The following is a 15135-nucleotide window of genomic DNA, read 5'->3' on the forward strand; positions in this document are numbered from 1 at the left end:
TGATGCTGGCCTGTGAGGCACTGAGTCTGCTGTGACCTCACAAGCAGAGCCAGCAGGGGGCGCTGGACACTAAACTATGAGGCACTGAGTCTGCTGTGACCTCACAAGCACAGCCAGTAGGGGGTGATGGACATTAACCTAGGAGGCACTGAGGCTGCTGTGACCTCACAATCACAGCCAGCAGCCATGAGACTGCCACTGACCTCAGAGGCAATGAGGCTGCTGTGACGTCACAAGCATAGCCAGCAGCCAGGAGCCTGCCACTGGCATAGGAGGCATTCAGGCTGCTGTGACGTCACAAGCACAGCCAGCAGCCATGACCCTGACACTGGTCTAGGAGGCATTCAGGCTGCTGTGACCTCACAAGCACAGCCAGCAGCCAGGAGCCTGATATTGGCCTGAGAGGCACTGAGGCTGCTGTGACCTCACAAGCACAGCCAGCAGCCATGAGCATGGCACTGGCAGAGGAGGCACTGAGGCTGCTGTGACGTCACGAGCACAGCCAGCAGCCATGAGCCTGATAATGGCCTGGAAGGCGCTGAGTCTGCTGTGACCTCACAAGCAGAGCCAGCAGGGGGAGCTGGACACTAAAGTATGAGGCACTGAGTCTGCTGTGACCTCACAAGCACAGCCAGTAGGGGGTGATGGACACTAACCTAGGAGGCACTGAGGCTGCTGTGACCTCACAATCACAGCTAGCAGCCATGAGCCTGCCACTGGCAGAGGAGGCACTGAGGCTTCTGTGACCTCACAAGCACAGCCAGCAGCCATGAGACTGCCACTGGCCTCAGAGGCACTGAGGCTGCTGTGACGTCACAAGCACAGCCACCAGCCATGAGCCTGCCACTGGCCTAGGAGGCACTCAGGCTGCTGTGACGTCACAAGCACAGCCAGCAGCCATGAGCCTGATACTGGCCTGAGAGGCACTGAGTCTGCTGTGACCTCAAAAGCACAGCCAGCAGCCATGAGCATGGCACTATCCACAGAGACACTGAGTCTGCTGTGACCTCACAAGCACAGCCAGCAGCCATGAGCCTGACACTGGCAGAGGAGCCACTGAGGCTGCTGTGACCTCACAACACAGCCAGCAGGGGGGACTGGAGAGAACCTAGCAGGCACTGAGTCTGCTGTGACCTCACAAGCACAGCCAGTAGGGGGCGATGGACACTAACCTAGGAGGCACTGAGGCTGCTGTGACCTCACAAGCACAGCCAGCAGCCATGAGACTGCCACTGGCCTCAGAGGCACTGTTGCTTCTGTGACCTCACAAGCACAGCCAGCAGCCATCAGAATGGCACTGGCAGAGGAGGCACTGAGGCTGCTGTGACCTCACAAGCACAGCCAGCAGCCATGAGCCTGCCACGGGCCTAGGAGGCACTCAGGCTGCTGTGACGTCAGAAGCACAGCCAGCAGCCAGGAGCCTGATATTGGCCTGGGAGGCACTGAGGCTGCTGTGACCTCACAAGCAGAGCCAGCAGGGGACGCTGGACACTAAACTATGCGGCCCTGAGTCTGCTGTGACCTCACAAGCACAGCCAGCAGCCATGAGCCTGCCACTGGCATAGGAGGCATTCAGGCTTGTGTGACCTCACAAGCACAGCCAGCAGCCATGACCCTGACACTGGTCTAGGAGGCATTCATGCTGCTGTGAGTTCACAAGCACAGCCAGCAGGGGGCGCTGCACACTAACTTTTGAGGCACTGAGTCTGCTGTGACCTCACAAGCAGAGCCAGCAGGGGACGCTGGACACTGAACTATGAGGCACTGAGGCTGCTGTGACCTCACAAGCACAGCCAGCAGCCATGAGCCTGCCACTGGCAGAGGAGGCACTGAGGCTGGTGTGACCTCACAAGCACAGCCAGCAGGGGACGCTGGACACTTACCTATGAGGCACTGAGTCTGCTGTGACCTCACAAGCAGAGTCAGCAGGGGACGATGGCCACTAAACTATGAGGCGCTGAGGGTGTTGTGACCTCACAAGCAGAACCAGCAGCCATGAGCATGGCACTGGCAGAGGAGGCACTAAGGCTGCTGTGACGTCACAACCACAGCCAGCAGCCATGAGCCTGATACTGGCCTGGAAGGCGCTGAGTCTGCTGTGACCTCACAAGCAGAGCCAGCAGGGGGCGCTGGACACTAAAGTATGAGGCACTGAGTCTGCTGTGACCTCACAAGCACAGCCAGTAGGGGGTGATGGACACTAACCTAGGAGGCACTGAGGCTGCTGTGACCTCACAATCACAGCCAGCAGCCATGAGCCTGCCACTGGCAGAGGAGGCACTGAGGCTGCTGTGACCTCACAACACAGCCAGCAGGGGGCACTGGAGAGAACCTAGCAGGCACTCAGTCTGCTGTGACCTCACAAGCACAGCCAGTAGGGGGCGATGGACACTAACCTAGGAGGCACTGAGGCTGCTGTGACCTCACAAGCACAGCCAGCAGCCATGACCCTGACACTGGCCTCAGAGGCACTGAGGCTTCTGTGACCTCACAAGCACAGCCAGCAGCCATGAGACTGCCACTGGCAGAGGAGGCACTGAGGCTGCTGTGACCTCAGAAGCACAGCCAGCAGCCATGAGCCTGCCACGGGCCTAGGAGGCACTCAGGCTGCTGTGACGTCACAAGCACAGCCAGCAGTCATGAGCCTGATATTGGCCTGGGAGGCACTGAGGCTGCTGTGACCTCACAAGCAGAGCCAGCAGGGGACGCTGGACACTAAACTATGCGGCCCTGAGTCTGCTGTGACCTCACAAGCACAGCCAGCAGCCATGAGCCTGCCACTGGCATAGGAGGCATTCAGGCTTGTGTGACCTCACAAGCACAGCCAGCAGCCATGACCCTGACACTGGTCTAGGAGGCATTCAGGCTGCTGTGAGTTCACAAGCACAGCCAGCAGGGGGCGCTGCACACTAACTTTTGAGGCACTGAGTCTGCTGTGACCTCACAAGCTGAGCCAGCAGGGGACGCTGGACACTGAACTATGAGGCACTGAGGCTGCTGTGACCTCACAAGCACAGCCAGCAGCCATGAGTCTGCCACTGGCAGAGGAGGCACTGAGGCTGGTGTGACCTCACAAGCACAGCCAGCAGGGGGCGCTGCACACTAACTTTTGAGGCTCTGAGTCTGCTGTGATCTCACAAGCAGAGGCAGCAGGGGACGCTGGACACTAAACTATGAGGCACTGAGGCTGCTGTGACCTCACAAGCACAGCCAGTAGGGGGCGATGGACACTAACCTAGGAGGCACTGAGGCTGCTGTGACCTCACAAGCACAGCCAGCAGCCATGAGACTGCCACTGGCCTCAGAGGCACTGAGGCTGCTGTGACGTCACAAGCATAGCCAGCAGCCAGGAGCCTGATTTTGGCCTGGGAATCACTGAGGCTGCTGTGACCTCACAAGCAGAGACACCAGGGGACGCTGGACACTAAACTATGAGGCACTGAGGCTGCTGTGACCTCACAAGCACAGCCAGCAGCCATGAGCCTGCCACTGGCATAGGAGGCATTCAGGCTGCTGTGACCTCAGAAGCACAGCCAGCAGCCATGAGACTGACACTGGTCTAGGAGGCATTCAGGCTGCTGTGACCTCACAAGCACAGCCAGCAGCCATGAGCCTGATATTGGCCTGAGAGGCACTGAGGCTGCTGTGACCTCACAAGCACAGCCAGCAGCCATGAGCCTGATACTGGCCTGAGAGGCACTGAGGCTGCTGTGACCTCACAAGCAGAGCCAGCAGGGGGCGCTGGACACTAACTATTGAGGCACTGAGTCTGCTGTGATCTCACAAGCAGAGGCAGCAGGGGACACTGGACACTAAACTATGAGGCACTGAGTCTGCTGTGACCTCACAAGCACAGCCAGTAGGGGGCGATGGACACTAACCTAGGAGGCACTCAGGCTGCTGTGACCTCACAAGCAGAGGCAGCAGCCATGAGCCTGCCACTGGCAGAGGAGGCACTGAGGCTTCTGTGACCTCCCAAGCACAGCCAGCAGCCATGAGCCTGCCACTGGCCTAGGAGACATTCAGGCTGCTGTGACCTCAGAAGCACAGCCAGCAGCCATGAGCATGGCACTGGCAGAGGAGGCACTGAGGCTGCTGTGATGTCACAAGCACAGCCAGCAGCCATGAGCCTGATGCTGGCCTGTGAGGCACTGAGTCTGCTGTGACCTCACAAGCAGAGCCAGCAGGGGGCGCTGGACACTAAACTATGAGGCACTGAGTCTGCTGTGACCTCACAAGCACAGCCAGTAGGGGGTGATGGACATTAACCTAGGAGGCACTGAGGCTGCTGTGACCTCACAATCACAGCCAGCAGCCATGAGACTGCCACTGACCTCAGAGGCAATGAGGCTGCTGTGACGTCACAAGCATAGCCAGCAGCCAGGAGCCTGCCACTGGCATAGGAGGCATTCAGGCTGCTGTGACGTCACAAGCACAGCCAGCAGCCATGACCCTGACACTGGTCTAGGAGGCATTCAGGCTGCTGTGACCTCACAAGCACAGCCAGCAGCCAGGAGCCTGATATTGGCCTGAGAGGCACTGAGGCTGCTGTGACCTCACAAGCACAGCCAGCAGCCATGAGCATGGCACTGGCAGAGGAGGCACTGAGGCTGCTGTGACGTCACGAGCACAGCCAGCAGCCATGAGCCTGATAATGGCCTGGAAGGCGCTGAGTCTGCTGTGACCTCACAAGCAGAGCCAGCAGGGGGAGCTGGACACTAAAGTATGAGGCACTGAGTCTGCTGTGACCTCACAAGCACAGCCAGTAGGGGGTGATGGACACTAACCTAGGAGGCACTGAGGCTGCTGTGACCTCACAATCACAGCTAGCAGCCATGAGCCTGCCACTGGCAGAGGAGGCACTGAGGCTTCTGTGACCTCACAAGCACAGCCAGCAGCCATGAGACTGCCACTGGCCTCAGAGGCACTGAGGCTGCTGTGACGTCACAAGCACAGCCACCAGCCATGAGCCTGCCACTGGCCTAGGAGGCACTCAGGCTGCTGTGACGTCACAAGCACAGCCAGCAGCCATGAGCCTGATACTGGCCTGAGAGGCACTGAGTCTGCTGTGACCTCAAAAGCACAGCCAGCAGCCATGAGCATGGCACTATCCACAGAGACACTGAGTCTGCTGTGACCTCACAAGCACAGCCAGCAGCCATGAGCCTGACACTGGCAGAGGAGCCACTGAGGCTGCTGTGACCTCACAACACAGCCAGCAGGGGGGACTGGAGAGAACCTAGCAGGCACTGAGTCTGCTGTGACCTCACAAGCACAGCCAGTAGGGGGCGATGGACACTAACCTAGGAGGCACTGAGGCTGCTGTGACCTCACAAGCACAGCCAGCAGCCATGAGACTGCCACTGGCCTCAGAGGCACTGTTGCTTCTGTGACCTCACAAGCACAGCCAGCAGCCATCAGAATGGCACTGGCAGAGGAGGCACTGAGGCTGCTGTGACCTCACAAGCACAGCCAGCAGCCATGAGCCTGCCACGGGCCTAGGAGGCACTCAGGCTGCTGTGACGTCAGAAGCACAGCCAGCAGCCAGGAGCCTGATATTGGCCTGGGAGGCACTGAGGCTGCTGTGACCTCACAAGCAGAGCCAGCAGGGGACGCTGGACACTAAACTATGCGGCCCTGAGTCTGCTGTGACCTCACAAGCACAGCCAGCAGCCATGAGCCTGCCACTGGCATAGGAGGCATTCAGGCTTGTGTGACCTCACAAGCACAGCCAGCAGCCATGACCCTGACACTGGTCTAGGAGGCATTCATGCTGCTGTGAGTTCACAAGCACAGCCAGCAGGGGGCGCTGCACACTAACTTTTGAGGCACTGAGTCTGCTGTGACCTCACAAGCAGAGCCAGCAGGGGACGCTGGACACTGAACTATGAGGCACTGAGGCTGCTGTGACCTCACAAGCACAGCCAGCAGCCATGAGCCTGCCACTGGCAGAGGAGGCACTGAGGCTGGTGTGACCTCACAAGCACAGCCAGCAGGGGACGCTGGACACTTACCTATGAGGCACTGAGTCTGCTGTGACCTCACAAGCAGAGTCAGCAGGGGACGATGGCCACTAAACTATGAGGCGCTGAGGGTGTTGTGACCTCACAAGCAGAACCAGCAGCCATGAGCCTGCCACTGGCCTCAGAGGCACTGAGGCTGCTGTGACCTCACAAGCACAGCCAGCAGCCATGAGCCTGATATTGGCCTGGGAGGCACTGAGGCTGCTGTGACCTCACAAGCACAGCCAGCAGCCATGAGCATGGCACTGGCAGAGGAGGCACTAAGGCTGCTGTGACGTCACAACCACAGCCAGCAGCCATGAGCCTGATACTGGCCTGGAAGGCGCTGAGTCTGCTGTGACCTCACAAGCAGAGCCAGCAGGGGGCGCTGGACACTAAAGTATGAGGCACTGAGTCTGCTGTGACCTCACAAGCACAGCCAGTAGGGGGTGATGGACACTAACCTAGGAGGCACTGAGGCTGCTGTGACCTCACAATCACAGCCAGCAGCCATGAGCCTGCCACTGGCAGAGGAGGCACTGAGGCTGCTGTGACCTCACAACACAGCCAGCAGGGGGCACTGGAGAGAACCTAGCAGGCACTCAGTCTGCTGTGACCTCACAAGCACAGCCAGTAGGGGGCGATGGACACTAACCTAGGAGGCACTGAGGCTGCTGTGACCTCACAAGCACAGCCAGCAGCCATGACCCTGACACTGGCCTCAGAGGCACTGAGGCTTCTGTGACCTCACAAGCACAGCCAGCAGCCATGAGACTGCCACTGGCAGAGGAGGCACTGAGGCTGCTGTGACCTCAGAAGCACAGCCAGCAGCCATGAGCCTGCCACGGGCCTAGGAGGCACTCAGGCTGCTGTGACGTCACAAGCACAGCCAGCAGTCATGAGCCTGATATTGGCCTGGGAGGCACTGAGGCTGCTGTGACCTCACAAGCAGAGCCAGCAGGGGACGCTGGACACTAAACTATGCGGCCCTGAGTCTGCTGTGACCTCACAAGCACAGCCAGCAGCCATGAGCCTGCCACTGGCATAGGAGGCATTCAGGCTTGTGTGACCTCACAAGCACAGCCAGCAGCCATGACCCTGACACTGGTCTAGGAGGCATTCAGGCTGCTGTGAGTTCACAAGCACAGCCAGCAGGGGGCGCTGCACACTAACTTTTGAGGCACTGAGTCTGCTGTGACCTCACAAGCTGAGCCAGCAGGGGACGCTGGACACTGAACTATGAGGCACTGAGGCTGCTGTGACCTCACAAGCACAGCCAGCAGCCATGAGTCTGCCACTGGCAGAGGAGGCACTGAGGCTGGTGTGACCTCACAAGCACAGCCAGCAGGGGGCGCTGCACACTAACTTTTGAGGCTCTGAGTCTGCTGTGATCTCACAAGCAGAGGCAGCAGGGGACGCTGGACACTAAACTATGAGGCACTGAGGCTGCTGTGACCTCACAAGCACAGCCAGTAGGGGGCGATGGACACTAACCTAGGAGGCACTGAGGCTGCTGTGACCTCACAAGCACAGCCAGCAGCCATGAGACTGCCACTGGCCTCAGAGGCACTGAGGCTGCTGTGACGTCACAAGCATAGCCAGCAGCCAGGAGCCTGATTTTGGCCTGGGAATCACTGAGGCTGCTGTGACCTCACAAGCAGAGACACCAGGGGACGCTGGACACTAAACTATGAGGCACTGAGGCTGCTGTGACCTCACAAGCACAGCCAGCAGCCATGAGCCTGCCACTGGCATAGGAGGCATTCAGGCTGCTGTGACCTCAGAAGCACAGCCAGCAGCCATGAGACTGACACTGGTCTAGGAGGCATTCAGGCTGCTGTGACCTCACAAGCACAGCCAGCAGCCATGAGCCTGATATTGGCCTGAGAGGCACTGAGGCTGCTGTGACCTCACAAGCACAGCCAGCAGCCATGAGCATGGCACTGACAGAGGAGGCACTGAGGCTGCTGTGACGTCACAAGCACAGCCAGCAGCCAGGAGCCTGATACTGGCCTGGAAGGCACTGAGTCTGCTGTGACCTCACAAGCAGAGCCAGCAGGGGGAGCTGGACACTAACTATTGAGGCACTGAGTCTGCTGTGATCTCACAAGCACAGCCAGCAGGGGACGCTGGACACTAAACTATTAGGCACTGAGTCTGCTGTGACCTCACAAGCACAGCCAGTAGGGGGTGATGGACACTAACCTAGGAGCCACTGAGGCTGCTGTGACCTCACAATCACAGCCAGCAGCCATGAGCCTGCCACTGGCAGAGGAGGCACTGAGGCTTCTGTGACCTCACAAGCACAGCCAGCAGCCATGAACCTGATACTGGCCTAGTAGGCACTGAGGCTGCTGTGACGTCAGAAGCACAGCCAGCAGCCATGAGCCTGCCACTGGCCTAGGAGGCACTCAGGCTGCTGTGACGTCACAAGCACAGCCAGCAGCCATGAGCCTGATACTTGCCTGTGAGGCACTGAGTCTTCTGTGACCTCACAAGCACAGCCAGCAGGGGATGCTGGACACTAAACGATGAGGCACTGAGGCTGCTGTGACGTCACAAGCACAGCCAGCAGCCACGAGCCTGCCACTGGCCTAGGAGGCATTCAGGCTGCTGTGACGTCACAATCACAGCCAGCAGCCATGAGCCTGATACTGGCCTGAGAGGCACTGAGTCTGCTGTGACCTCAAAAGCACAGCCAGCAGCCATGAGCATGGCACTATCCACAGAGACACTGAGGCTGCTGTGACCTCAGAAGCACAGCCAGCAGCCCTGAACCTGACAGTGGCAGAGGAGGCACTGAGGCTGCTGTGACCTCACAACACAGCCAGCAGGGGGCACTGGAGATAACCTAGCAGGCACTGAGTCTGCTGTGACCTCACAAGCACAGCCAGTAGGGGGCGATGGACACTAACCTAGGAGGCACTGAGGCTGCTGTGACCTCACAAGCACAGCCAGCAGCCATGAGACTGCCACTGGCAGAGGAGGCACTGAGGTTTCTGTGACCTCACAAGCACAGCCAGCAGCCATGAGCCTGCCACGGGCCTAGGAGGCACTCAGGCAGCTGTGACGTCACAAGCACAGCCAGCAGCCAGCAGCCTGATATTGGCCTGGGAGGCACTGAGGCTGCTGTGACCTCACAAGCACAGCCAGCAGGGGACGATGGACACTAACCTATGAGGCACTGAGTCTGCTGTGACCTCACAAGCAGAGCCAGCAGGGGACGCTGGACACTAAACTATGAGGCACTGAGGCTGCTGTGACCTCACAATCCCAGCCAGCAGCCATGAGCCTGCCACTGGCAGAGGAGGCACTGAGGCTGGTGTGACCTCACAAGCAGAGCCAGCAGGGGGCGCTGTAAACTAACTTTTGAGGCACTGAGTCTGCTGTGACCTCACAAGCAGAGCCAGCAGGGGACGCTGGACACTAAACTATGAGGCACTCAGGCTGCTGTGACCTCACAATCCCAGCCAGCAGCCATGAGCCTGCCACTGGCAGAGGAGGCACTGAGGCTGGTGTGACCTCACAAACACAGCCAGCAGGGGGCGCTGTACACTAACTTTTGAGGCAATGATTCTGCTGTGACCTCACAAGCAGAGCCAGCAGGGGACGCTGGACACTAAACTGTGAGGCACTGAGGCTGCTGTGACGTCACAAGCAGAGGCAGCAGCCATGAGCCTGCCACTGGCCTCAGAGGCATTCAGGCTGCTGTGAGCTCACAAGCACAGCCAGTAGCCATGAACCTGATACTGGCCTAGGAGGAACTGGGGTTGCTGTGACCTCACAAGCACAGCCAGCAGCCATGAGCCTGCCACTGGCATAGGAGGCATTCAGGCTGCTGTGACCTCAGAAGCACAGCCAGCAGCCATGAGACTGACACTGGTCTAGGAGGCATTCAGGCTGCTGTGACCTCACAAGCACAGCCAGCAGCCATGAGCCTGATATTGGCCTGAGAGGCACTGAGGCTGCTGTGACCTCACAAGCACAGCCAGCAGCCATGAGCATGGCACTGACAGAGGAGGCACTGAGGCTGCTGTGACGTCACAAGCACAGCCAGCAGCCAGGAGCCTGATACTGGCCTGGAAGGCACTGAGTCTGCTGTGACCTCACAAGCAGAGCCAGCAGGGGGAGCTGGACACTAACTATTGAGGCACTGAGTCTGCTGTGATCTCACAAGCACAGCCAGCAGGGGACGCTGGACACTAAACTATGAGGCACTGAGTCTGCTGTGACCTCACAAGCACAGCCAGTAGGGGGTGATGGACACTAACCTAGGAGCCACTGAGGCTGCTGTGACCTCACAATCACAGCCAGCAGCCATGAGCCTGCCACTGGCAGAGGAGGCACTGAGGCTTCTGTGACCTCACAAGCACAGCCAGCAGCCATGAACCTGATACTGGCCTAGTAGGCACTGAGGCTGCTGTGACGTCAGAAGCACAGCCAGCAGCCATGAGCCTGACACTGGCCTAGGAGGCAATCAGGCTGCTGTGACGTCACAAGCACAGCCAGCAGCCATGAGCCTGATACTTGCCTGTGAGGCACTGAGTCTTCTGTGACCTCACAAGCACAGCCAGCAGGGGATGCTGGACACTAAACGATGAGGCACTGAGGCTGCTGTGACGTCACAAGCACAGCCAGCAGCCACGAGCCTGCCACTGGCCTAGGAGGCATTCAGGCTGCTGTGACGTCACAATCACAGCCAGCAGCCATGAGCCTGATACTGGCCTGAGAGGCACTGAGTCTGCTGTGACCTCAAAAGCACAGCCAGCAGCCATGAGCATGGCACTATCCACAGAGACACTGAGGCTGCTGTGACCTCAGAAGCACAGCCAGCAGCCCTGAACCTGACAGTGGCAGAGGAGGCACTGAGGCTGCTGTGACCTCACAACACAGCCAGCAGGGGGCACTGGAGATAACCTAGCAGGCACTGAGTCTGCTGTGACCTCACAAGCACAGCCAGTAGGGGGCGATGGACACTAACCTAGGAGGCACTGAGGCTGCTGTGACCTCACAAGCACAGCCAGCAGCCATGAGACTGCCACTGGCAGAGGAGGCACTGAGGTTTCTGTGACCTCACAAGCACAGCCAGCAGCCATGAGCCTGCCACGGGCCTAGGAGGCACTCAGGCAGCTGTGACGTCACAAGCACAGCCAGCAGCCAGGAGCCTGATATTGGCCTGGGAGGCACTGAGGCTGCTGTGACCTCACAAGCACAGCCAGCAGGGGACGATGGACACTAACCTATGAGGCACTGAGTCTGCTGTGACCTCACAAGCAGAGTCAGCAGGGGACGCTGGACACTAAACGATGAGGCACTGAGGCTGCTGTGACCTCACAATCCCAGCCAGCAGCCATGAGCCTGCCACTGGCAGAGGAGGCACTGAGGCTGGTGTGACCTCACAAGCACAGCCAGCAGGGGGCGCTGTACACAAACTTTTGAGGCACTGAGTCTGCTGTGACCTCACAAGCAGAGCTAGCAGGGGACGCTGGACACTAAACTATGAGGCACTCAGGCTGCTGTGACCTCACAAATCCAGCCAGCAGCCATGAGCCTGCCACTGGCAGAGGAGGCACTGAGGCTGGTGTGACCTCACAAGCAGAGCCAGCAGGGGGCGCTGTACACTAACTTTTGAGGCACTGAGTCTGCTGTGACCTCACAAGCAGAGCCAGCAGGGGACGCTGGACACTAAACTATGAGGCACTCAGGCTGCTGTGACCTCACAATCCCAGCCAGCAGCCATGAGCCTGCCACTGGCAGAGGAGGCACTGAGGCTGGTGTGACCTCACAAACACAGCCAGCAGGGGGCGCTGTACACTAACTTTTGAGGCAATGATTCTGCTGTGACCTCACAAGCAGAGCCAGCAGGGGACGCTGGACACTAAACTGTGAGGCACTGAGGCTGCTGTGACCTCACAAGCAGAGGCAGCAGCCATGAGCCTGCCACTGGCCTCAGAGGCATTCAGGCTGCTGTGAGCTCACAAGCACAGCCAGCAGCCATGAGCCTGATACTGGCCTAGGAGGAACTGGGGTTGCTGTGACCTCACAAGCACAGCCAGCAGCCATGAGCCTGGCACTGGCAGAGGAGGCACTGAGGCTGCTGTGACGTCACAAGCACAGCCAGCAGCCAGGAGCTTGATACTGGCCTGGAAGGCACTGAGGCCGCTGTGACCTCACAAGCAGAGCCATGAGTCTGCCACTGGCCTAGGAGGCATTCAGGCTTCTGTGAGCTCACAAGCACAGCCAGCAGCCATGAGCCTGATACTGGCCTAGGAGGCACTGAGGCTGCTGTGACGTCACAAGCACAGCCAGCAGCCATGAGCATGGCACTGGCAGAGGAGGCACTGAGGCTGCTGTGACGTCACAAGCACAGCCAGCAGCCATGAGCCTGATGCTGGCCTGTGAGGCACTGAGGCTGGTGTGAGCTCACATGCAGAGCCAGCAGGGCACGCTGGACAGTAACTTATGAGGCACTGAGTCTGCTGTGACCTCACAAGCACAGCCAGCAGGGGACGCTGGACACTAAACTATGAGGCACTGAGTCTGCTGTGACCTCAGAAGCACAGCCAGCAGCCATGAGACTGCCACTGGTAGAGGAGGCACTGAGTCTGCTGTGACCTCACAAGCACAGCCAGCAGCCATGAGCCTGCCACGGGCCTAGGAGGCACTCAGGCTGCTGTGACATCACAAGCACAGCCAGCAGCCAGGAGCCTGATATTGGCCTGGGAGGCACTGAGGCTGGTGTGACCTCACAAGCACAGCCAGCAGGGGACGCTGGACACTTACCTATGGGGCACTGAGTCTGCTGTGACCTCACAAGCAGAGTCAGCAGGGGACGATGGCCACTAAACTGTGAGGCACTGAGGCTGTTGTGACCTCACAAGCAGAACCAGCAGCCATGAGCCTGCCACTGGCAGAGGAGGCACTGAGGCTGCTGTGACCTCACAAGCACAGCCAGCAGCCATGAGCATGGCACTGGCAGAGGAGGCACTGAGGCCGCTGTGACGTCACAAGCACAGCCAGCAGCCAGGAGCCTGATATTGGCCTGGGAGGCACTGAGTCTGCTGTGACCTCACAAGCAGAGCCAGCAGGGGGCGATGGACACTAACTTTTGAGGCACTGTGTCTGCTGTGACCTCACAAGCAGAGCCAGCAGGGAGTGCTGGACACTAACCTTTGAGGCACTGAGGCTGCTGTGACCTCACAATCCCAGCCAGCAGCCATGAGACTGCCACTGGCAGAGGAGGCACTGAGGCTTCTGTGACCTCACAAGCACAGCCAGCAGGGGGCGATGGACACTAACTATTGAGACACTGAGTCTGCTGTGATCTCACAAGCAGAGGCAGCAGGGGACGCTGGACACTAAACTATGAGGCACTGAGGCTGCTGTGACCTCACAAGCACAGCCAGTAGGGGGCGATGGACACTAACCTAGGAGGCACTGAGGCTGCTGTGACCTCACAAGCACAGCCAGCAGCCATGAGACTGCCACTGGCCTCAGAGGCACTGAGGCTGCTGTGACGTCACAAGCATAGCCAGCAGCCAGGAGCCTGATTTTGGCCTGGGAATCACTGAGGCTGCTGTGACCTCACAAGCAGAGACACCAGGGGACGCTGGACACTAAACTATGAGGCACTGAGGCTGCTGTGACCTCACAAGCACAGCCAGCAGCCATGAGCCTGCCACTGGCATAGGAGGCATTCAGGCTGCTGTGACCTCACAACACAGCCAGCAGCCATGACCCTGACACTGGTCTAGGAGGCATTCAGGCTGCTGTGACCTCACAAGCACAGCCAGCAGCCATGAGCCTGATATTGGCCTGAGAGGCACTGAGGCTGCTGTGACCTCACAAGCACAGCCAGCAGCCATGAGCATGGCACTGACAGGGGAGCCACTGAGGCTGCTGTGACGTCACAAGCACAGCCAGCAGCCAGGAGCCTGATACTGGCCTGGAAGGCACTGAGTCTGCTGTGACCTCACAAGCAGAGCCAGCAGGGCACGCTGGACACTAACTATTGAGGCACTGAGTCTGCTGTGATCTCACAAGCACAGCCAGCAGGGGACGCTGGACACTAAACTATGAGGCACTGAGTCTGCTGTGACCTCACAAGCACAGCCAGTAGGGGGTGATGGACACTAACCTAGGAGGCACTGAGGCTGCTGTGACCTCACAAGCACAGCCAGCAGCCATGAGCCTGCCACTGGCAGAGGAGGCACTGAGGCTTCTGTGACCTCACAAGCACAGCCAACAGCCATGAGCCTGCCACGGGCCTAGGAGGCACTCAGGCTGCTGTGACGTCACAAGCACAGCCAGCAGCCAGGAGCCTGATATTGGCCTGGGAGGCACTGAGGCTGCTGTGAACTCACAAGCACAGCCAGCAGGGGACGATGGACACTAACCTATGAGGCACTGAGTCTGCTGTGACCTCACAAGCAGAGCCAGCAGGGGACGCTGGACACTAAACTATGAGGCACTGAGGCTGCTGTGACCTCACAATCCCAGCCAGCAGCCATGAGCCTGCCACTGGCAGAGGAGGCACTGAGGCTGGTGTGACCTCACAAGCACAGCCAGCAGGGGGCGCTGTACACTAACTTTTGAGGCACTGAGTCTGCTGTGACCTCACAAGCAGAGCTAGCAGGGGACGCTGGACACTAAACTATGAGGCACTGAGGCTGGTGTGACCTCACAAACACAGCCAGCAGGGGGCGCTGTACACTAACTTTTGAGGCAATGATTCTGCTGTGACCTCAGAAGCAGAGCCAGCAGGGGACGCTGGACACTAAACTATGAGGCACTGAGGCTGCTGTGACGTCACAAGCAGAGCCAGCAGCCATGAGCCTGCCACTGGCCTCAGAGGCATTCAGGCTGCTGTGAGCTCACAAGCACAGCCAGCAGCCATGAGCCTGATACTGGCCTAGGAGGAACTGGGGTTGCTGTGACCTCACAAGCACAGCCAGCAGCCATGAGCATGGCACTATCCCCGGAGATACTGAGGCTGCTGTGACCTCAGAAGCACAGCCAGCAGGCATGAGCCTGGCACTGGCAGAGGAGGCACTGAGGCTGCTGTGACGTCACAAGCACAGCCAGCAGCCATGAGCCTGATGCTGGCCTGTGAGGCACTGAGGCTGGTGTGAGC

Source organism: Dromaius novaehollandiae, unplaced genomic scaffold, assembly GCF_036370855.1.
Source record: "Dromaius novaehollandiae isolate bDroNov1 unplaced genomic scaffold, bDroNov1.hap1 HAP1_SCAFFOLD_31, whole genome shotgun sequence".
NCBI lineage: Eukaryota > Metazoa > Chordata > Aves > Casuariiformes > Dromaiidae > Dromaius > Dromaius novaehollandiae.